Genomic DNA, 22,565 nt, shown 5'->3' on the forward strand with positions numbered 1-22,565 from the left:
CTCTTGCTTTGAACCAATCTTCGAACACTCTGGAAGCTTTCGATGGGTGCGATTTGCGATCTTTTGGTGTCTTACCTAACCTTGCCATCACTCTGGAAGGCAAGACAGTGCAAGTAGAGGTAGAAATTGTTGACGCCAATCTCAATTATAATCTTCTACTTAGCCAAAGCTGGACCCATGCCATGCATGCCGTGGCCTCTTCTTTATTTTTCATGATTCATTTTCCCCATCAAGGATAGATTGTCACTGTTGACCAACTATCTTTCTTTGCCTCTTCCATCTCAGATGGCAATGTTTTGTATGTCAAGCACACTGGTGCTCCCTATGAGAGTGTGGGGGTAGGTCTTTTCAAATATTCTTTCTTAATGGGAATTTTTCCACTCCCACCTCCTCATGTTGCCTCTATCAACATGATATCGGTCAAATATGATCCTTGGGTCATACCTTCACCAGATCTTGTTGATACTTGGGGCGAGGTTATGCTACTTAGTCCAGCGAAAGTCAATTACATGGAAATTGTTACGGCTTCGAGTTCTACATCCTATGATTCTTTTATGTCAAAGACCTGTTTCGATACGTACTCTCAATCCCCATGGCTTGGCACTTTGGAATTTCCTGATCCCTTAGCCAAGACCTTCCTTGCTGATGAAGGTATCATGGAAGTCATGTCTCTCAAGGAACCACCTTGGATCGATACTAATCATCGCTCCTCATTCCTGCCTTGTCCAGTGGTCATGTCTATAGTTTTCGAAGAGTTTTCTTCTCTATTGTCTATTGTTGCGTCAGTTTATCCTGACATGATCCAGATCTTTCAATTGAGGGTACCTTTATCCCTTCATGGATTTAGGATTTTTCACCCCACCCCCCCCCCCACCACCCCCCCCTTGAGTTTTTACTGATTTCCCATTATTGAAATGGGGTTTCCATCTGACTCGTAACCCTCCCTCGCCCAGGGGCCATGGGGGCACAACCTTATATGAGTTCTACTCCATTATTTGGCTGAGTCGATGCTTGTCATGAAAATGGTAAATATCTGGTGTCCTTCTGTGTTGATTGATTGTCTGAGTCCCAACATGGACTCCCACCTCAAGAAGCACTATGCTTAGGTCATCTTGCATGGTTACTTATGTACATTAGTGTGTCATTCATTTTTGTGCAGTGTGGTTTTGTGTGGTAGTTTTCAAACAACTTTCAAGTTTACTATGATTTTCTTGCTTTGCAGATGTCTCTGACTCCCCACATTGGTTTTTCTGATGGTGCTTGACGAAGTACTCGGAACCTATCATCCGCGGCATAGGCTATTTATAACCCTAACGATGAGTTTATTGACCTTCAAGGTATCTATTTAGGTTGCACAACTAACAACATTGCTGAGTACAGTGCGGTCATCGAACTGTTGTCAGAAGCCATTACTCTTCACATTAGGGAGTTGGTTGTCAACCTGGATTCACAGCTTGTCATCCTTCATCTCAACGGGAAATATTTCATCAGAAACCCTCAAATATTGAGAATGTATCTCCGTATCTATCTATTGGAAAGACATTTCAATTACATTACATATCATCATATTCCTAGATGCATGAATACATTGAAAGATGCATTAGCTAATCATGTGTTGGATAGACATTTACGAAACATGTGAAAAGATAAAACAAACCATTTGTACCATAGTAGACAAGAAAATATATCATATATATATATGGTGATACATTAGAACTTAAAAAAAATATGTGTGTCCAAAATAACATCGGCAGCTCGCAGGTCTCAAAAAATGTAAATGCTAGACCTAGGAACTAATCAGCTTGGTGATTGTGGTAGCATGATACGGCTCGTGCAACACGAGTCAACAATCGATGGATCCGATTTGAGACTCCCACTGTGTGTCTCTGGTACTGACGAGGAATGTCTCCTACCCAAGCATACTCTGAGATTCCACGAGTCAACCCCTCAAGGTTCCTCGTGATCTCCTCCTCGTTCTCACTCCCTTCCTGATAAGAAGCGACAACATCAATAGGATGGGGGATGTGCCTGGCTATTGGGGACATCCTAATAGGTCGCTCTGGTCTAACGTCTGCATTAACAAGAGAAATGTTATAAGCACATATATACCAAAAACAATTAAAAATCTCAAAATTAAAAAGTTGATTTTTTACCTTCATCATCGAAATCCTCTCCATTTGGTAAGGGCATATCTAGATCTCCACGAAAGTTGGTGCCACTGTATGGCCAGTTCTCCATGATGATTTTCTATCATCGTAGCCATGAAAAGAATGCAGGTCAGTATGACATGTGCTGACCCCCAGTGATCCTGGGCATCAAATGACTCTAACGATATTGATATGCTTTGTTCGATCATGGAACTTTGGGTTCTTGGCCAACTTTATTGCAGAGGTGTTATCAATCATGAGTGGAGTTGATTGTACTTGTTTTACCTGCAAATCTTCAAGAATTTTCCTGAGCCACACAATTTCTTTCGTTGCTTCAGCTACTGCCATGTATTCTGCTTCTGTTGTGGAATCTGCTGGAACTGATTGTTTGTGTGATCTCCAGGAGACAACTCCTGATCCAAGACTCATAGCATATCCTGAAGTAGATACCCCAGTTTCTTTGTCTCCATCGAAGTCTGAATCAGAGTATCCAATCAAGCTGAAGTCGTCCACCTGTGTATACTTGATTCCAAGGTCTTGAGTTCCCTTCAAGTACCTTAGAACTCTTTTTGCAGCAGACCAATGTCCCTCACAAGGCTTTTGCATGAACCTGGAGAGGATTCCAATAGTAAATGAAATGTCTGGTCTGGTAGTAGTGAGGTAGATGAGACTTCCTACAAGCTGTCTATACTTTGTTGCATCCTCAAATTCCTTTCCTTCAACAGATGTGAGCTTTAAGTTTTGTTCCATTGGAGTAGAAAGAGGATTGCACTCTGTCATGCCAAATCTGTTTAAAAAATCTCCAATGTATTTCTTTTGAGAAAGAAATATGGATTTTGGATGTTGGGTTACTTCAATGCCAAGATAATAATGAACATAGCCCAAATCAGTCATTTCAAAACTTTTCCCCAATTCCTTCTTTATGGATGCAATGTAACTTTCATTGTTCCCTGTCATTAAAAGATCATCTACATATACCACAAGATATACAACTATTTTGCCAACTTTCTTGACAAATAAAGTTGCATCATCAAGATCAAAATGATTGAAGTTGAGTTTCAGAAGATGCTCAGTTAGTTTTTCATACCAGGCTCGCGGTGCTAGTTTGAGGCCATACAAGGACTTCACAAGTTTGCATACTTTTTGTTCGTGTCCTTTCACAACAAATCCTTCAGGCTGGGACATAAAAACATTCTCTTTTATATCTGCATTCAAGAAGGCAGTTTTTACATCCATTTGATGGACTTTCCAACCGTTCTGAGCTGCTAGTGCAAAGAGTGTCCGGATGGTGGCCCATTTTGCTGTGGGTCCTCATAATCGACCCCTTCCTTCTGTGCAAAACCTTTTGCCACAAGCCTAGCTTTGTTCTTGTCAAGTGAGCCATCAGCTTTGTACTTGTTCTTGTAGACCCACTTGCAGCCTATTGGTTTGGTTCCAAATGGAGGATCAACCAGCTTCCAAGTGCCATTTTTTATGAGGGCATCATACTCCTTTTGCATCGCTTCTTTCCATTCATCATGAGAAGCAGCTTCTTTGAAGGAAGTTGGTTCAAAATCTGTAGACAAGTTCAATTCACAATCATAAGTAACATCCATATCAACAGGTGAATTAGAGTCATCAACATCACCTCCATTTTGTCGGTTTGAATTTATGGTTCCTGTTTTTCCAATTTCATCAGGATGAACACTTTCAAGTGTCTTTGTCAGCCACTTCGGGGGACCTTTCTGAGATGGTCCAGGCTGATCTGTTGATTGAGTTGGGACTGAATCAAGATTGAGTCTCCCAATTCTATCAATTACATCACTTAAAGCATCATCCATTGTTGGAGTTTCATGCAGGGGAGATTGTTCTTCAGAAGAAAATTCCACATGTTGATCTAGTATAGGAATCCCCCCTTCAAGATGTGGAATCTGATTATTAAAACTCTTGAAATGATTTCGTTTTTGCGAATCTATCCAAGCGATCAAGTTGCCGCTCAACAACATTGTCAGATTTGGATGATTCAAGAAAAATTACATCTCTAGATACAACAACATTTTTATTTACTTCATCATAGAGGCGGTATGCTTTGGAGGTGTTTGAATACCCCAGGAAGATACACTTACTACTTCTAGCACCAAGTTTGTTTCTATGTACCTTTGGTATCAAATCATAACAGGTGGAACCAACGATCCTGAGATGTTTTGCCGAAGGAACATGTCCATACCACAATTCATAAGGAGTCTTATTTCTTATAGCATTAGATGGACATCTATTCTTTATATATGCAGCACATAGAACAACATCAGCCCAAAACATTATCTTTACATTTTTTAATAAAATCATGGATCGTACCATATTCAAGATTGTTCTATTCATTCTTTCAGCTACACCATTCTGTTGGGGATTATAAGGCACAATTGTTGGATGTTTGATCCCATGTGGTGAAGATAGTTTTCAAATTCATTTGATGTATATTCTTTTCCATTATCAGTGCGAATAGACCCAATACTAGATTGTGCATCATTTTCAATCCATTTATGAAAATTCTTGAATGTTTGAAAGGCATCAGATTTGTTCTTCAATAAATAAACCCAACACATTCTGGTGTAATCATCAATAAATGTCATGATATATTTATTTCCATTTGCAGAAGGAACATGCATTGGACCAGATAAATCTGAATGAATGAGTTCAAGCTTCCTATGTGCTCTTGAATGTGAATCATGAAAATACTGTTTGCTATGCTTTCCTAGAATGCAAGCATCACATTGCTTATGTTTCCTAGGAACTGTAGGCAAACCAGCAACACCATTTTTCTTCAATAAGCGGAGACTGTCATAGTTTAAATGTCCAAATCTAGCATGCCATAATAAACTTGATGGAAGTGTACCTTCTTCATGATGAGAAATATATGAGAAATGTTGTGCATGAGTAGAGGTTCCTTGCAGTTTGAGAAGCCTTTCTTCTTCTATTCCCCTCATGACAAGTGAGTGGTCAGATGCTTTTCTTACCTCAAGTTTCCATCAAACATATGAATGGAGTGACCTTGCTGACAGATATGAACCAAGGACAACAAGTTTCTTTTGAGCTGCGGGAGATATAGAACATGATCCAGAAGAAAGTCTGGAAGACCAGGTAGTTTAAGCCTGATTGTGCCAAGCCTTGATGGCTTGATTTTTCACTGATCTGCAAAGTATACTGCTCCATCAACATTGTTAGTGAAATCTTCAAAAAAATCTTTTCTATGAGTCATGTGACAGGTTGCTCCTGAATCAAGCAACCAATCATTTTTCGAAGAAGCAAGTGAATCATTAAACAAATCTTCATTTACTCCAATGTTACATTGTGCCTCAATATAGTGAGAGGATTCAGGTGCTTTACCTTTGTCTGTATCATCAGTTTTACCTTTCTGTTGGTTTCTTTTCTGCTCAATTTTGTCCCATGGTAGCTTGCATGTAGAAGCATCATGTGATCCATTTCGTTTGCAGCGAATGCAATGCAGATCTGCCTTTTCTCCTTGAGAATGTCTGCCCCCCCTGCCTCTGAAGTATCTTCCTCTTCCTCTTCGTCCACCTCTTCCTCTTCGTCCACCTCTTCCTCTTGTAGAATCTTGAGCAGGATGCTTTTCTTTATGAGCAAGGCACACAGTCTCTTCAGAAGATTCAGGGACTGTCTTCTTTCCAAAGGCTTTCTCTCTTTCAGCAAACTTTTTCACAAGAGAGTCAAAGGTTATATCTTTAAGATTTCCATTTGCTTGCAAAGACTCAAGATAATTGGAGTAAGTAGGATAGAGTGCCTTGAGAAAAGCAATAAGAGGGATATCCAGCTCAACCTTAGTGGATTTGATATCATGCATTATAGATTTTACTTCAGATGCAAGAGCAAGAGGATCATTATTTTTCAGTTCAAGAGTGAAGAGTTTAATCATGAGCTGAACAACTTCAAGTGCAGAAAGTGAGTCATAGAGTTCTTTCAGCTTTTGTAAAGCTTCAAAGGCAGTTGAATATGATGAAATATGGCGACTTACTTCTTCATTTACAAATGCTGCGATTAATGCATAGGCTTTGCTGTTCTTGTTTTCCCAAATGACGAGCTCTTTGTCTGATGTAGGCTGCACTGGGTCATTGTCTGCTTCTCCGACACACACTCCTTTCCACAACTCATTGAAGATGAGGGTGTGTTTTATCATCCGGGACCATTCAGGATAGTTCTCCTTGCCAGTGAGAACTATTCCTACCATAGAGATGATTGAATGCATTCTGTAAAAAATACTTCTGCTGATAAAAAAAACTTCTGTTGATAAAAAACTTCTGCTGATAAAAAACTTTTGCTGATAAAAAAACTTCTGCTGATAAAAAAACTTCTGCTGATGTACAGTGAAATTGTACTCAGATATATTAAAATCAGAGGTATTATTTTGTTGTGGTATATGGGAAGGTGTATATGGAGGAGGCTTAACGTATATGGGCAATTTGGTGAACCGAGTTATATGGAGGCCAACACATGTATCAAAAAGTGGTGTATTTAAGACAAGCATTATATGAAAAACGCAGCAGTGTATTAACACCGAAAAGGTGGGAGGTGTATTTAAAAAACAAGCATTATATGAGAAATGCAGCAGTGTATTAACACCGAAACGGTGGGAGGTGTATTTAAAAAACAAGCATTATATGAGAAACGCAGCAGTGTATTAACACCAAAATGGTGGGAGGTGTATTTAAAAAACAAGCATTATATGAGAAACGCAGCAGTGTATTTGCCAAAGTAGGCAACACGACCACGATTTACAACGCGTTGTTCCAATATCGTATAACCTTTGACTATATGCAGTGTGTATGCTAAGGGTGGTGGCACAACGATTTGGGAGCTGACTGTGTATGGAGGAGCAATGCTATATGGCAGCGTTCAAAATCGGGAAGGGAGAAGGCATAAAATGTGGTATGCGGATTATGAACCAGGATTCTGATTGAGGCCAACAGAATGGTATGGGAAGAGTTGCGTATTAAACCGAAGGAGTGGTTGTCGCATGATATGAGCCAACAGTGGTATAAGAATTTGCACCATGAGCCAACAATTGACTGTGCATTTGTTGCGTAGTGGTTGCAACGTCCAATGTAAAAAAAAAATGGACCTGTATGGACCTCTGAAATATCTTCCGGCCAAAAAAATGCTGCGAGGAAACGAACCTCTGACCTGACAAAAGAAATGGAACAAACGCCTGAACAGAGTAAAATAATGTAACAACTGAGATATACCAAACAGCGCCTCCAGCTTCAATGCATCAACATTCAATCCTTCATAATATTTCATGCAGATATGGAGGCCAGCAACGTGTGGACTATGTCAGAGGAGCATGGGAGGTTACAAAAATTGGCAGAAAATGCAGGACAAACTGACAAATTTATGAAGAAATGACAGAAGGGAGTTACAATGGTAGATAGAAGCCAAAAATGGTGCTGGCTCTGATACCATGTCAGGCCAGGCAGTAACTCTCCAAAGGCAGTAAAACTGATTCGTCTATTATTCCATAGGTAGGCTATTGTTATATACAATAGGAGTGATTGTTCAGTTCATCTCCCGATGATTGTTCACATTCCTAATTTATTTATTTATTTACAAATTCCCCCAATCATGAAGATTAGGTGTCAACAACGAGCCATCCGCGGACTGCGTGGCATAGGAGGATCTACCTCAGTCAGATGATACTGGAACAGTGGTACCCGTTCTAAGAAGAAGGTCACAATCACCGATTCGAAACAAAATTGCTTCAGATTCCCCACCTTGGCTTTGGACAACTGGCACTTGATGTTGATCTTCACGGCCTTTGCCCAGTTGAAGATTGTAGGAGCTGTACAGTCGATAACATAAAGGAACTTTGACTTGTTAGTCTCATGTTCTGCCTGGGACCTCGCCACTCTATTGATGGTCAACATAAGCACTCTCAGTGTTAGATCTTGAATAGTGGAAATTTCTATCTTTCCACTTTTGGATTTCAGGGCCTCAGGGCAATGTTCGATAAGCAAGGAATATATGCTTGCCCCAATCGATCGCGACCCATACAAGTTCACTGGTTCCCCTCGGTGGGATAGTCTAGTGATGAAGTATATATCTGAAGTTTCCAACTCCAACTGCTGGTCACCAATGAAAAATATCTCTTGATTAATTTCCCAAAGAGTAATCAGGTAATGAAGTAACTTGGGTTGAGCCCGCATCCCTAGCATGAGAAAGAATTTGAGGAGCCTGCAAGACCTCAAAGCTTCTAGGCAATTTGGGCCATTCATTGACTGGGTGTCAACATCCTCATGTTCCCGTTCTTTCTAGTCCACAATTTTCAATGATTCTTTCCTGCAAAATCCATTAATTTGACTCAACAATCATGTTTGGCCCATAAAATTCAAGTTTAAACAGTGAATTTTTGAAGAAATAGGGGTTTTCCCTATTCACGGTGCTGGCGTGCGTGTTTTAAAAATAGTTGCAATGAATGACACGAATGGCTTTGTTAATCACCCTCGACTAGCACGATTCTGTTCTCGGAAGTCGCGCTAATCGACGATGTAATTTTTTTTCAAAAACCCCCTCAAAAAACTAAAAAGATGGTTAAAAACAGAAGTAAGCGCCTGGAAATGGAGATCAGGGCTTCGAATTTTACCTGTAACTGGTGGCTCGGCGATTAATCTCCTAGATGTCCTGCAATCTACTCCAAAACAATTAGGGAAAAAGTGAGTAAAAACGTTTTCACAACAAGGTAAAATGGTAAATGGAAAAAATATATTTACTTTTCTCCTTTTTATTCATTTTTTCATGAAAATATCAGGTTCGTTGTAAATATTTTAACCTATTTTGCCTCAATAACTAGATAATACACTTTACCTTCTTGCACAACAACAGGAGATGGATGTTTGATGATGGTGACAAGTCACGTGTCAGCTCTTTTCTCGACTCGTTAAGCTCATATGGAAAGATTGTCAAGTGTTTTTCCTTTTTGACTCGTAAAAAATAAAATGGGGTGTCTGCTTTCAAGCTCTTTTCTGATCCTTTAAAAGAAAAAAGATTGTCGAGCCCTTGTCGTTTCGAACTCGTTAATGGATGCGAAACGTCGTGCACCCAGTATAAGTTTACCCCTTTTTCAGGCTGGGAGGCACTATTTATGAAAAAGGTACTCCTTGACTGAAATGGTCAAGCGGTTCTCTCAAGTATCATTTTCTACCTTTTCGGGCTCGAGAGACACAAACATACGAAAAGGGACCATGTGGAGTTTTCTTTTACGTGTCTTTTTCAAACTCTCTAAACATGAAAAAGATACCGAGTTACACCTTTGTCAAACTCGTTAAAATATTAAACGACATTGGATTTGTCATCATGACGAACATGAGCTTCTCCTTCACGGGCTCGTTAAACTTACTAGGTCGGATTCGTCCGCAGGATGAACTTACAGTGCAAGCATATGCTATCCCCTTCAAGATTGCGATTAGAAATAATTGGGGCACCTGCCAGAAATGGTGGGGGAAAATTTGAAAATCTATTAGTTGTGTCAGCAACTCACTCTTGAACATGACACTCTTTGCTTCGTGTCAGGTTGGGATATCCTCCTTTGTATCGTTGACCTTCCTGGGTTGGGCGTTCACTTTTTCCTTCCATTTGATCTCTGCCATGTCATCATGACCACCGATCCTATGGATCCAAAAGATGCCAAACTTCCAAGATGTGTCGCCGATATGTTCAAAAGTTGTCCTTCTGCAGTTACATTTACCTCTGATTCTCTATATCATCCAAAATCATTTTTCATCCTTTTGTCTCGTGTCGATGATGTGGGAAACATTATGTTCCTCCTTCGACATGGTCACTTTCCGTCGACTTCAACTCATTATCTGGGAAGCTGACCGAGGGACTCCCTTCTAGTACCTTAGAGCTTGCATGCCCTAATGGCAAGTTCTTCGCACTCAATGACGAGTTCACATCATTGGCTTTCGATCGAGTGATTTCACAGATGTTCGACTTCAGTTTCTATATTCACATTTCATGGATTGTGTCGATAGTACCTTGAGGACCATTGGCATTATTGGTGGTTTCTCTCGTGCTTGTTAACAATTTACATCATTGTCTGGTAATCAAGCGACTTTCTAACATGTTTGATGTTAATGCATCTATTCACATGTTAGAATTTGTACTTTGATCGGGTCGTGTTGGAGCGCAAGACCCTAGACCAGTCCAGGTTACGAAGTGATGTGACATGATTATGTTGATATGCATGTCTCTTTCAAATGGATGGTTGCAACCATACCATGTGTTATCATATGTGATCCTTCTCATTATTGGACGGATGTGACCATACCTTGGTTTCATTATGATCCTCTTTGACGGATGGTTGCGCCCATACCTGGATCCATTTACATGATCATTCTCTGGATGGCTGCTTCCATGCCATGATTCATGTATCATTTGATAGAGTTCTCAGTTATGTATATGTATGTGTATTTGCTTGCATGTTTTCCGACGACAGAATACTGTTCCTCACACTGATTCATAAAGCATTTCATCCCTCACTCTAGTTTGGCCTTCACACTTTAGGGGGCATCTGTTACACAACATTTTGTCACTGTACTTGTACTTGCTGTTCCTTGATCTGGAGGACCTCTATAGTGAACCCCACTTGCTTTCCCTTCATGAAGAAACTACCATTGTGTCCCTCTTCATGAGTAGATCAATTCCATTTTGCACCATTTCCCCTGAAACTTCTGTTTTGCGCGGTTTACAAGACCGGCACTAGTGACCTTTGTCTCCTCGGCGCCGATGTGCAGAGATGAGCACCATTGTCATTATTAGTGGTTTCTCATGCACTTGTTAACACTTTACATCATTGACTAGTAATCAAGCGAATTTCTAGCATGTTCGATGTCAACACATCTATTCACATGTTAGAATTTGTACTTTGATCGGGTCGTGTTGGAGCACAAGACCCTGGGCCCAGATTACAAAAGTCCAGGTTGCGAAGTGATGTGACATGGTTATGTTGATATACATGTCTCTTTCAGATGGATGGCTATGACCATACCATGAGTTATCATATGTGTTCCTTCTCATTTTTGGATGGCTGCGACCATACCTTGGTTTCATGAGTTATCATATGTGATCCTTCTCATTTTTGGATGGCTATGCCCATACCTGTATCCATTTACATGATCATTCTCTGGATGGTTGCGTCCATGCCATGATTCATGTATCATTTGACATAGTTCTCAGTTATGTATATGTATATGTACTTGCTTGCAGGTTTTCTGATGGAAGACTATGGTTCCTCACACTGATTCATAAAGCATTTCATCCCTCACTCTAGTTCGGCCTTCACACTTTAGGGGGCATTTGTTACACAACATTTTGTCACTGTCCCTGTACTCCCTGTTCCTTGATCTTGGAGGACCTATAAAGTGAACCCTACATGCTTTCCCTTCATGAAGAAACTCCCATTGTGTCCCTCTTTATGAGTAGATCAATTCCCTTTTGCACCATTTCCCCTGAAACTTCTATTTTTCCCAGTTTACAAGACCAACGCTAATGAAATTTGTCTCTCCTGTGCCGATGTGCAGAGATTAGCACTATCCCTAGTGTCGATCGGAGTGACTGAGCTGTGTTCCAGTCGCTTCGGTCCTGTTATGGATTTTTTTTTTTTTTTAATTTTTTTTTTTTAAAATTAGGAGCCGAAGCTTCCAACTCTAGAAGCTCCGTAACGGAAGTCTGGTCAATGGTTTGAACAGATGGGGTTGAAATGTCAGTTTGGGCTGCTTTCCCTTATAATGATGGAACTACCTCAAGCGATAAGACCTTCTCCCATGAGAAGAGGATCCATCTCCCATCCATTCATCCTATATAAACCTCCCTTCTTCCCAAGCACAAGCTAGTGTTAATGTTGGTGTGCTAGTGCTATTTTGGTTTGGAGTAAACAACAAGCTATTCTAAGTTGTAGCTATCTAGTTTTATGAGGGAGAAGTGTGATTTGGTTTGCAGTGAAGCCTAAAGGGAAGAGCCTTAAAACTATTGTTGATTGAGACCATGATGGAATTCTAGCAGAAGTGTGTGTGAACCTGGTCTTGTCAGAGGAGAACCATAACGTAAAGACAATGGTTGTAATCTCTCTTTGATATTAATATATGCAACTATCGATCAATTTCCTACATGTTTTGTCATCTTAAATATTCATGGATTAATGTTTCTTGACATGTTAATTAAGTTGAATTACAGTTTGTCTATTATCACGGTTGTTGTTTACTTGTTTTAGGTGCTTGAAGAAGGAAGCGAGAGATAGTTCGAATGAACAAGAAAGGACATCATCAAATGAGATAAGCATACTAAGAGGTAGGCCTTGTTAATTGGTTCTAACCTAAGGAAATATTCCATAGAATGTATATGTAGTGGCTAGACCCATCATCGGGCTAGACGAATTTGTTTGTGTCCACACTTATATATTTACTTCACCACACTGCCATCATAATATCTCTCAGATAGATACTTGTTATTGGATCGTAGATTTCTGTGGTGCCATTCTAAAAGCTGACAAGGGAGGTGCCACTGTTGTAATGAATCATGAAGATTACATAAACAAAATGAAGGACCACTTATACAATAGTGGTAGCTACAAAAAACTAGAGAAGAACCCCATAGAATGAAATCAGTCAAAGACATCCCAGAACAACTCCAGCAAAAAGGTGTTTATATTATCAACTATCCCTGTGGTGAACAATATATTGGGGAAATAGGTAGGTCAGTCAGTATTAGTCTTAAAGAACATAGTGCAGATATCCATAGGGAAAGAACTCATTCCTCAGCCTTGGCTGAACATGCAGGTAAGACAAACCACCATATATGCCTTGAAAACACAAAAGTCATTGCAAATGAAAAACACCATTTCAAGCGAAAAGTCCAAGAAGCTCTTGAGATCATAAAACACCCACATAAACTCAACAGGGATGGAGGCTTGGAAATTAGTAGGAATTGGACCTCACTCCTCACCCCCATGGATTAAAATGACCCTCCCTTTCTTCTTACCCTCTCTTCTTTAGATCAAATCAGCTCCTCTCCTAACCATATGAAACTTTTTATAATTCATTAACAAGTATATAAGCTTAGAAACACAACATTGATAATACATTAACCTCCTAAATAACTAAAACTTGCAAAAATTAAATAAATATAAACAAAATTATTACTATAAAATTACAATTAATTAAAACAAAATCATTATTATAAATTATTTTATTAAATAAAATATAATAAAAAACTTATTACATAAACAATTCACTTAAACATAAAACAAATATAAATAATGTATTCAAGCAATTAACTCAAGCAATTAATAAAAAACTATAATAATTATATTCATGTATAATAAATAAAATTAAAAAGAACTTTATAATATATCAGGAAAATTATAAGAATATTTTAAATATTAAAAATCAAATTAATTCAAATCATTGGGTTGGTCGGCTCACATACTTGACATCTCACACAACCATAACCATATTTATTACTACTGTCTCTCTTCTTTGTAAATCAAGTCCTGATGATGAGTCTTGGTCTAGACTCGAAACGTCGACAAATTAAAGATGAAAACTATGGAATATCCGAATTTAGATACTTGTTCCGAAAAAGTATCTCAAACTCACTCCAAGGAAACTCCTCTTCCTTAATACCATTGACATTATTTACATCTACCCACCAAATTTCTTCTTTTCCTTTAAGAATGGAAGTAGCTATCCTGGCTTTCATATTCTCTAAGTAGGCATTCAATTGAAAGAACTTGTTTATCCCAAGTAACCATGCTTGTGCATCCTGTGAATTCTTCATTTATCCTTCAAAAGTAGGAGGCTTTGATTTCTTGAATTCCTCTGGCAAGTACTGCTCCTCATTCCTCCTATACAGATGGTGACGATGATGACGATGTTGTCACTCTGATCTAGATCTAGAATAGAAGCCATGGTCATTATCCCTCATGTTAGGTGTATCCATGAACCTACCATCTCTGACTATATCAACCCTGTCAAACTTGTATCTTGATTGAGAGCTACTACCATATGCCCCATTAATTCTTTCCTCCTATGCACACTGATCGTATGTGATACCTATCTCTGCAAGTATGAAAAAATCTGAAGTATAAATGCATTAACCTTTGCTTGTTTCTCCTGTGCCCTAGGAAGTCTCTCCTATAACTGAATTATTCTGTCATTGTCCACCTTACAACTCCTTATATTTTCTTTTAAATTTCTCAGTCTGTTTGCTATGTGATGGGAGTACTCATCACCATGTTACTCATCTAATCTACATGGGGAATCACGTGAACTATATTATACCATCTTAATTGTCATCCTGTCGAAGTGTTGAACCTGGGAGCTCTGATACCACTTCATGAGCCTCGATATTGCAACAAGAATGCTGCAACTCCCAAGGCTACCGACTTTAATTATAAACCTGGGGTTCATAAAAACTTAAGAGGTATAGGCACTATATGTGTAGCATAAAATGTGTCCTTCCTTTGCTGTCATGATGTAATGGAGTGCATGTACTAAAATCAAACTCTAAACTAATTGTAGAAAATGAACTGAAATGGAAACCCTAACCTATTGCAAGAAATAAAGTACAAGGAAAGAAACATAATCTAATTGCATAAAGATCATGAAATAAATGTAAAAAAATCCTAACTTAACCCTATTTATCACATGTGATGATTTAAACTAACTGAGCATGGAATCTGATCTAGAGAGTGCTAACTGTTGTGTGCATGAATAAATATAAAATAACTTTTTCCTTTTTATATTTTTGCTTGAAAAATGTAAATGCTAATCTTGCTTGGTTCTTTGGCAGGGGAGACAAGTGTGGAGGAAAAGGAGTACAATGGTTTAGATGGCTTGGAGGGAAATTAGGGGCCTAATCCTAGCTTCTAGTGATGATTTTTCTCAATTCGGGCTCAAAACAGGCCACTACATGTTTTCCTACAGGATGTCTACATGAAGTAATAGTTCCTACATGATTTCTTTAGGATCCCCTGTTTTATTATAAAAAGCAAACTGAAAGCTTAGGAAGTGGTATAGAAGGTGGAATGGATCTTGGGAAAGGTGGATAATGGAAGAATAAGGCATGAAGGTGGTGGACACTACCCAGAACTCAAGCAAGGGCTTCAAGATGGGTAGATTTGCTCAATGGAAATGGAAATTTTTTCTTTGGTGACATGGGTAGATGAGGCTTGGATGAGGCGAATGAGATGAGGTTTCCCTAAAATGTAGAAGCTCATGCAGCAACACACATTATTGTCTGCATCTATCCACAAATTCATCTATACATGGGAAACTTTATTAAATAACGGAAAATTACTTAGTCTAAAAATCAGAAATTCGTGAACTAGTGAGCTAGTAAATCCATCAAATGGATAACCTAATCAAGTTCAAATTCAATGGGGTAATTTTTTTTATTAAATATATTTATTTTTTGATCTAATGCAAGTGGAACCAACTCGATTGAAGCTAGTTAGCATGCTCTAAAAAATAGCAGAAATTTATTGTTCTTTGCTAAAAAGGAGTTCTAGAAATCTAGATTTGGGAATAAGAAGACTAATCCAAGTAGCTCAATGATTACCATGACCTTCCAAATATTTTCCAAGGATTAAATGATGCTTGTGATCCTACAAAATAAATTATATCAACCATTTAATCCAATCCTATAACAAGAAATCATTAACACTAAATGCAGAAATAGAAAGAAATAAAAACAAGAGATGCATGTGAATAAGAAGTGAAAAGAAGGAAGAAAATGATACAAAAGGGATATGAGGCTCTTGGGATGGCCAACCTAAAGTAAAATCAGATACCTATGAAGGAGAAAAAGATTTAGAAGTTGAACATGACACCAATCTTCATTATTTTCATTAATACAATTACATCCCTGAAAGAAAATACAATGGAGCTGCAGAAATACAAGTTCTCTCCACAAGAACACTAATAAAAATCTATCCCTATAGGAAAATTCGACTTGTTACTTATAGAAAATGATTAGGAATCATTCCCCATGAAATGAGGAATCTTTCCCCACCAAAATCCCTTGATTAGTGGATCTGGTTCCCAATACTAGAAATCTGCATTAATTGACAGGGAACACATTCCTAGATTTTCTCAATCATTGGAGTTCCAAAATTTTCGCCACAATTCCATGATATCTTGTTGATTTGTTATTTAATATTGATCCTCCTGTAGTAGGGAGCAAGTCCCTAAACTATCTCCTCCTCCAAATCTTCATAATTTGCCCAATATTCTCATAATATTTCTTAAAAAGAAATAATATTAGGCACAAATATGCAATTATTCATAAACCTTCCCAATGAATATATTAAAGTTAAAAATACATTATCTAATGCAAAAAGAGAGGTTTAATATACTGAAGGATGGTTAGATGAGCCTTAATTTATGCTTAATTTAAAGGCATGGGCCTTAATTTATGTCTAATTTAGAGGCCCATCATACCCCATGCTGAAAGTCTTGCTCATCCTTTGAGCAACTTTGTGACCTCATTGTGCCTCATTCATGGCATTGGTGGCCTCTCTCTTGTGCACCCCTCAGTCGTTTCTCTTAAGAATCCTGGCTGTAAGTTTTGCAAGGACAAGCCCAAAATCTATTTGTGCATAGAAAAATCACTGTTTCTCAAGACCATTAGCTTGCTTTTTTCTGCTTATTCAAGATGGGTTCTTAAATATGTTTTAGTTTGGCAAAATAGATCCTTATGAACCTTCTTCTACCTTGTTCCACCATTTGGACTCCTCTCAAACCTTCAAAATGCCTTTAGATGAGAACTAGGACATCCTGTAGTAATTCATGTCAAAACTATAGGAAAACTACAGGAAACCCTGTTAAAAGTACATAAAACCGTTTTGAGCATAAATGATAGTCTTAGGTTAGGGAAAGCCCTTAACTTGACTTCCATGGCTTTATCCCATTTCTATGACATCTTTTAGGCCTTGGAAAAAATCTAAAAATAGATTAGAGACCTCTCGGAAAGCCTCTTTTTATCACTGCTGTTTGAGTTCTGTTTTGATGGTGAATGCCTCATTTCCTTTTGTTTTCATCTTCTTCTCTCTTGTGGCCTAGATGATTGCCTAATGGCCTTGGAGTTTTCTGTTTTGATTAGGTCTATCTTAGGCATTGTATTTTTTGGTTTTCGCACCATTGGTTCATTTCTTCCTTCTTGTAGCAACATTTGGTCTTCCTGTAGTAGTCATTCCTTCTCTTTCAGAGTCTTTTAACTATATGGTAGTGATGAGAAATGATGTAGAGGGTTTGGAGGATGATGCTAGGGCTCAGAGGGAGTAGTGCAGGTTTGTGAAAATGGAGAGGATGCTCTATTTGGTTTTTTCAAGAAATTTTTAAAGTGAGACAGAGTGTAAGGTTTGTTCTTGAAATTATGAAATGGGATGGATGAATGATGGATAGATAGTGAATATGAAGTGGATGGAGGGCTTGGAGTGTTATGGTGACTTGGCCTTTCCAAAATTTTATTCTTTTAACTGCTGTCCTCATTCCTTGAAATCATCACCCTTTATAATTGACTTTTCAACATTGCACGAGTGAAGGAGTGAGCTACAATTAACTAGTTGAAGTCACTTGAGACTGTTGACCCATACTTAACTTATAAAACCTCATCTCTCATGCATTGACAACAAATTTCTAACTATAATATGGTCAAGAGAAGAGGTCAAGAATATTGCATACCTATACCTACCTGATGGTTGTTGGAGATACATGCATGCTGCTGCTAAGTTGATGTTGTTGTGCTGCTAATGACTCAGGTACATCTTCTTGACTGCCTTTTTCTTTTTTGTTGATCTCATTTTGTTGATGGGTTGTCTTCTTGTTGATGTGCAGGTTTTGGGGACCTATATCAACCTTCCCTAAAGAATACCTGACCTTTTGACCCATTTCTCCATCATATTACCTCTTTTAGCTTCTTCTCGGCCTTCCTGTAGAGATTTTGTAGTAATTCAAAACTTCATGTAGAGATCCTGTAGTAATTCATGACAACCTCTTATAACAGACTTGTTTTGTCCATATATCCCAAACAATAGAATGGATTGACCTGAAACTTTTTGAGTAAGTTTCCATCATTATTATGCACCTTCCCATAAAAAAATCTTGGCCAATAGATCCACGAATCTTAAAAAAAAATGGCTGAAGGTGATGGAGGCCGGTTTCTTGGAAACCGTGCACTGGAATTGGCTGAAATTTCTTGGGCATGTTACCATCATCCATATGCATATCCCCATGAAACAAGTTTTTAAACGGATGCACGAATGTCAAGAAAATTCAAAAATGGTTGTAGGTGATGGAGGTCAATTTCTTGGAAACTATACACCAGAATTTACTAAAATTGCTTGAGCATGTTACCATCATCCATATGCATCTCCCCCTGAAACAGTTTGGCAAATAGATGCATGGTTTTCAAATTATAGCAAAAATAAATTTTTGCTCTATGTATTTTTATTTCTTGTAGTAAAACAAAGCCTTCCTATAGTATTTTGGGACAAGAAGGAAAATGAGTGGTAGAAGCTTGGGAATGATGAGAGGATGGTGGAAAAAGATGAGGGTGGTGGATTGGCATGGCCTTGGTCCTATTGGAGAATTTTAGCAAAGGAGGAGAAAGTCAAAATTTGATTTCTTTTGACTAGGCTTGACCAATTTTTTTCTTTTGGTACCAACTTGTTTTTGTCGCTTGCAGACATTGGAGAGTACATGCATTCATTAGAGAGACACATGGAGCAAAGATTTATTATTTTTTCTTTTCTTTTTATTTCTAGGCCTACTAGCTACCTCAAAGGAGGTTTTCATCGAGGATCTTTTTTTTTTTTCCTCTTTTTTTCTTTTTTCCCAACCCATTAACCACCTCATGGAGGTTTTCAATCAATGAGCCAATCTAAGGTGCCTCAAAGGAGGTTTTCACCTGAGATTTTTATTTTTTCTCTTATTTTTCATGTTTTTTTCTACCCTACCCTACTTGAAAAAGAAAATCACTTTCAAGTATAAGAATACTTCCAATAGAGCCATGTACACATCAAGGTGACAAGAAAACTGATGTGTAGGCTTGCAATATATGATTCGACATGTACCTGGATTTTAGAGACCAAATGATTTGACTTTGAAAGGATCAAGCATAGTTGAAGAAGAGAGTGGTGCTCCATCTTATTGTTTTTATGGAACCAAACCTCAATATAACTTTGATGTCCTTGGTTTTATTGCTTATCTGGATCATTCTTCATGTCTTCTTCTACCATGACCTTCAAATCTTCCTCTTTTTTCTGATTTTTCTCTTGAATACATGGAGGATTTGATGGTAACCATAAGGGAGCTCTCTCGATTTATGATTTTGATGTCTGATCTTGATCAAGTGCAGCCCATGATTTTGTGGTCTTCTCATTTGAATCTTGTTCTTCTGGATGTGGTCCTTCAATGATATCAATATAATTTCTTTTTTTTCAATAATCTTCCTGAGCTATGGTAAATACCATTGATCTCAAGAGGAGATGTTTGGAAGTGTTGTACCTCAGCATTGTAAGTGGGTTGAGCTACTTCAATGTGTGGGTTTGGAAATGGTGGTACAGGTAGTTGAGTGGGAGTGGATATTTGAGATGGATGTGGTTGGGGTTGTGGTTGTGGTGGAGATGAATGGTAGGGATAACATGGAGTTGGGTATGGAGGATATTGAGGAAAATATTGAGGATATTGTGGATGGCTCCCATAAGTTCCTTGCCAACCTTGTTGCCAAGATTGGTTTTGGGGTTGAGATGGCCAATGTTGCCAAGGAAAGGGTGTGTTCCAATTACTTTGAGATGGATGTGCATAAGCTTGAAATTGTGAATTAGGTTCTTGCATCATACTAGGTTGAATAGGCTGCCATGGTCCTCTTGGAGCTACATAACATAGCTGCATTGGCAATTGACTTGCTCCATTTTCCTCTTGGTAAACTTCCTTCAACCTTGGTAATGGTGGACAACATTTGACATCATGTGATTCTGCATGGACAACACAAATATCAACATATTATTTTTCTTCATCTTGCATTCTTAACATTTATACTTGTTTGGTTAGACTGCTAAGAATTTATGTTTTAAAATCATCAAACAAATTTCCAAGTTTAGCTTGACTTATCAATTTTGATGTTGATTTACCTACTCTTGCCCTTCCTCTTGATATGTGTTTGCATGTTTCACAAATTTCTTCAAAAGATAATTGGTATACATCACCTCTACTCATGAGATCAAGGAGATCAATCCACTCATCCCTAATTGTTCTAAGTAAGAGGGTTTTTAGTGTGTCGGATCCTAAATGATGTAGTTTTTCCCTCTTAACATTATACATGAACCTCTCTATTAGATCCTCTAGACTCTCATCTTCCTTTTGATTCATTCTAAATATTTCTTCTTTAAGATCATGATCTTTATATTTTTCTAAAAATATCTTTTGCATATCATTCCATGATCTTATTGAATTAGTTCCTAAACTCATGAACAATTTAAGAGCTCTATCCCTCAATGTTGCCAGAAACAATTTCATTTTTGAGTTTTTAATAAGTAACCATAAGATCTACAAACAATTTCAAATTCAAGGAGAAAGGTTTTTGGATCCTCTGAACTTAGACCATGAAATTTTGGAAGAAAAGATGGAGGGATGTTCTTCATGTGCACATTGATATCTGTATCTTGAATGGGAAATCCAAGAGGATCTTTCTCATTGTCATCATATCCATCCATTTCTTCTACATTCCTTGCCATATTCTTCTTCTACCTGCAAAAGTGAGTGGTGATGTGGCTTTTACTGCACCACGTTATCAAATGGGGGGGGGGGGGGGGTGGGTTGGTGTTGGGGAAATTTTGTTTTTGTTTTTATGATTGAATGAAAACTAGAATGAAATGCAATTTTGTTATTTTTAAATGAAATATGCTTAATGAAAATATTTTTTGTTTTTGCACAAAGTAAAAAGAAATGAATCAACTAGGAAAGAAAACAATGCATACTTTGACACCTCCCCAATAATGACACCAAAAAGTGATGAGCCTCGCTATTGCAACAAGACTGCAACTCCTAAGGCTAATGACTTTAATTATCAACTCATGGTTTGTACAAATTTAAGAGGTATCAACACTATATGTGCAACATACAATGTGTCATTCCTTTGCTGTCATGATGTAATGGAGTGCATGTACTAAAATCAAACCCTAAACTAATTGCAGAAAATGAACTGAAATGGAAACCCTAACCTATTGCAATAAATAAAGTACAAGGAAAAAACATAATCTAATTGCATAAAGATCATGAACTAAATGTAAAATAAAACTAACTTAACCCTATTTATCACATGTGATGATTTAAACTAACCAAGCATGAAATCTAATCGAGACAGTGCTAATTGCTGTATGCATGAATAAATATCAAATAAATTTTTCATTTTTATCGTTTTGCTTGAAAAATGTAAATGTTAATATTGCTTGGTTCTTTGGCAAGGGAGACAGGTGTGGAGGAAAAGGAGTACAATTGTTTAGATGGCTTAGAGGGCAAGTAGGGGCCTAATCCTGGCTTCTAGTGATGATTTTTCTTAATTCGGACTCAAAACATGCCACTACAGGTTTTCCTACAGGGTGTCTACACGAAGTACTAGTTCCTATAGGATGTCTACATGATTCCCTGTTTTATTACAAAAAGTAGGCCGAAATCTTAGGAAGTGGTCTAGAAGGTGGAATGGAGCTTGCGAAACGTGGATAATGGAAGAATAAGGCATGAAGGTGGTGGACACTACCCAGAACTCAAGCAAGGGCTTCAAGATGGGTAGATTTTATCAATGGAAATGACAATTTTTGTTTTGGCGACATGGGTAGATCAGACTTGGATGAGGTGAACGAGATGAGGTCTCCCTGCAATGTAGAATCTCCTGAAACAACACACATTAATTTTTGCATCTATCCACAAATTCATCTATATATGGGAAATATTTATTAAATAACGAAAAATTACTTAGTATAAAAATCAGAAATTTGAGAACTAGTGAGCTAGTAAATCCATCAAATGCATAACCTAATCAAGTGAAAATGCAATGGGGTAATTTTTTTTATTAAATAGATTTTTTTTGTGATCTAATACAAGTAGAACTAGCTCGATTGAATCTCATTAGAAAGCTCTAAAAAATAGTAGAAATTTACTGTTCTTTGCTAAAAGGGAGTTCCAGAAATCTAGATTTGGGACTAAGAAGACTAATTCAAGTAGCTCAATGATTACTATGACCTTCCAAAGCTTTTCCAAGAATGAAATGATGCTTGTGATCCTGGAAAATAACTTACATCAACCATTTAACCCAATCCTACAAGAAGAAATCATTAATACTAAATGGAGAAATAGAAAGAAAAAAAAACAAGAGATG

This window comes from Pinus tabuliformis, chromosome Q, assembly GCF_031772625.1.
Source record: "Pinus tabuliformis cultivar Carrire ecotype Pingquan chromosome Q, CPIR1, whole genome shotgun sequence".
In the NCBI taxonomy this organism is placed as follows: Eukaryota; Viridiplantae; Streptophyta; class Pinopsida; order Pinales; family Pinaceae; genus Pinus; species Pinus tabuliformis.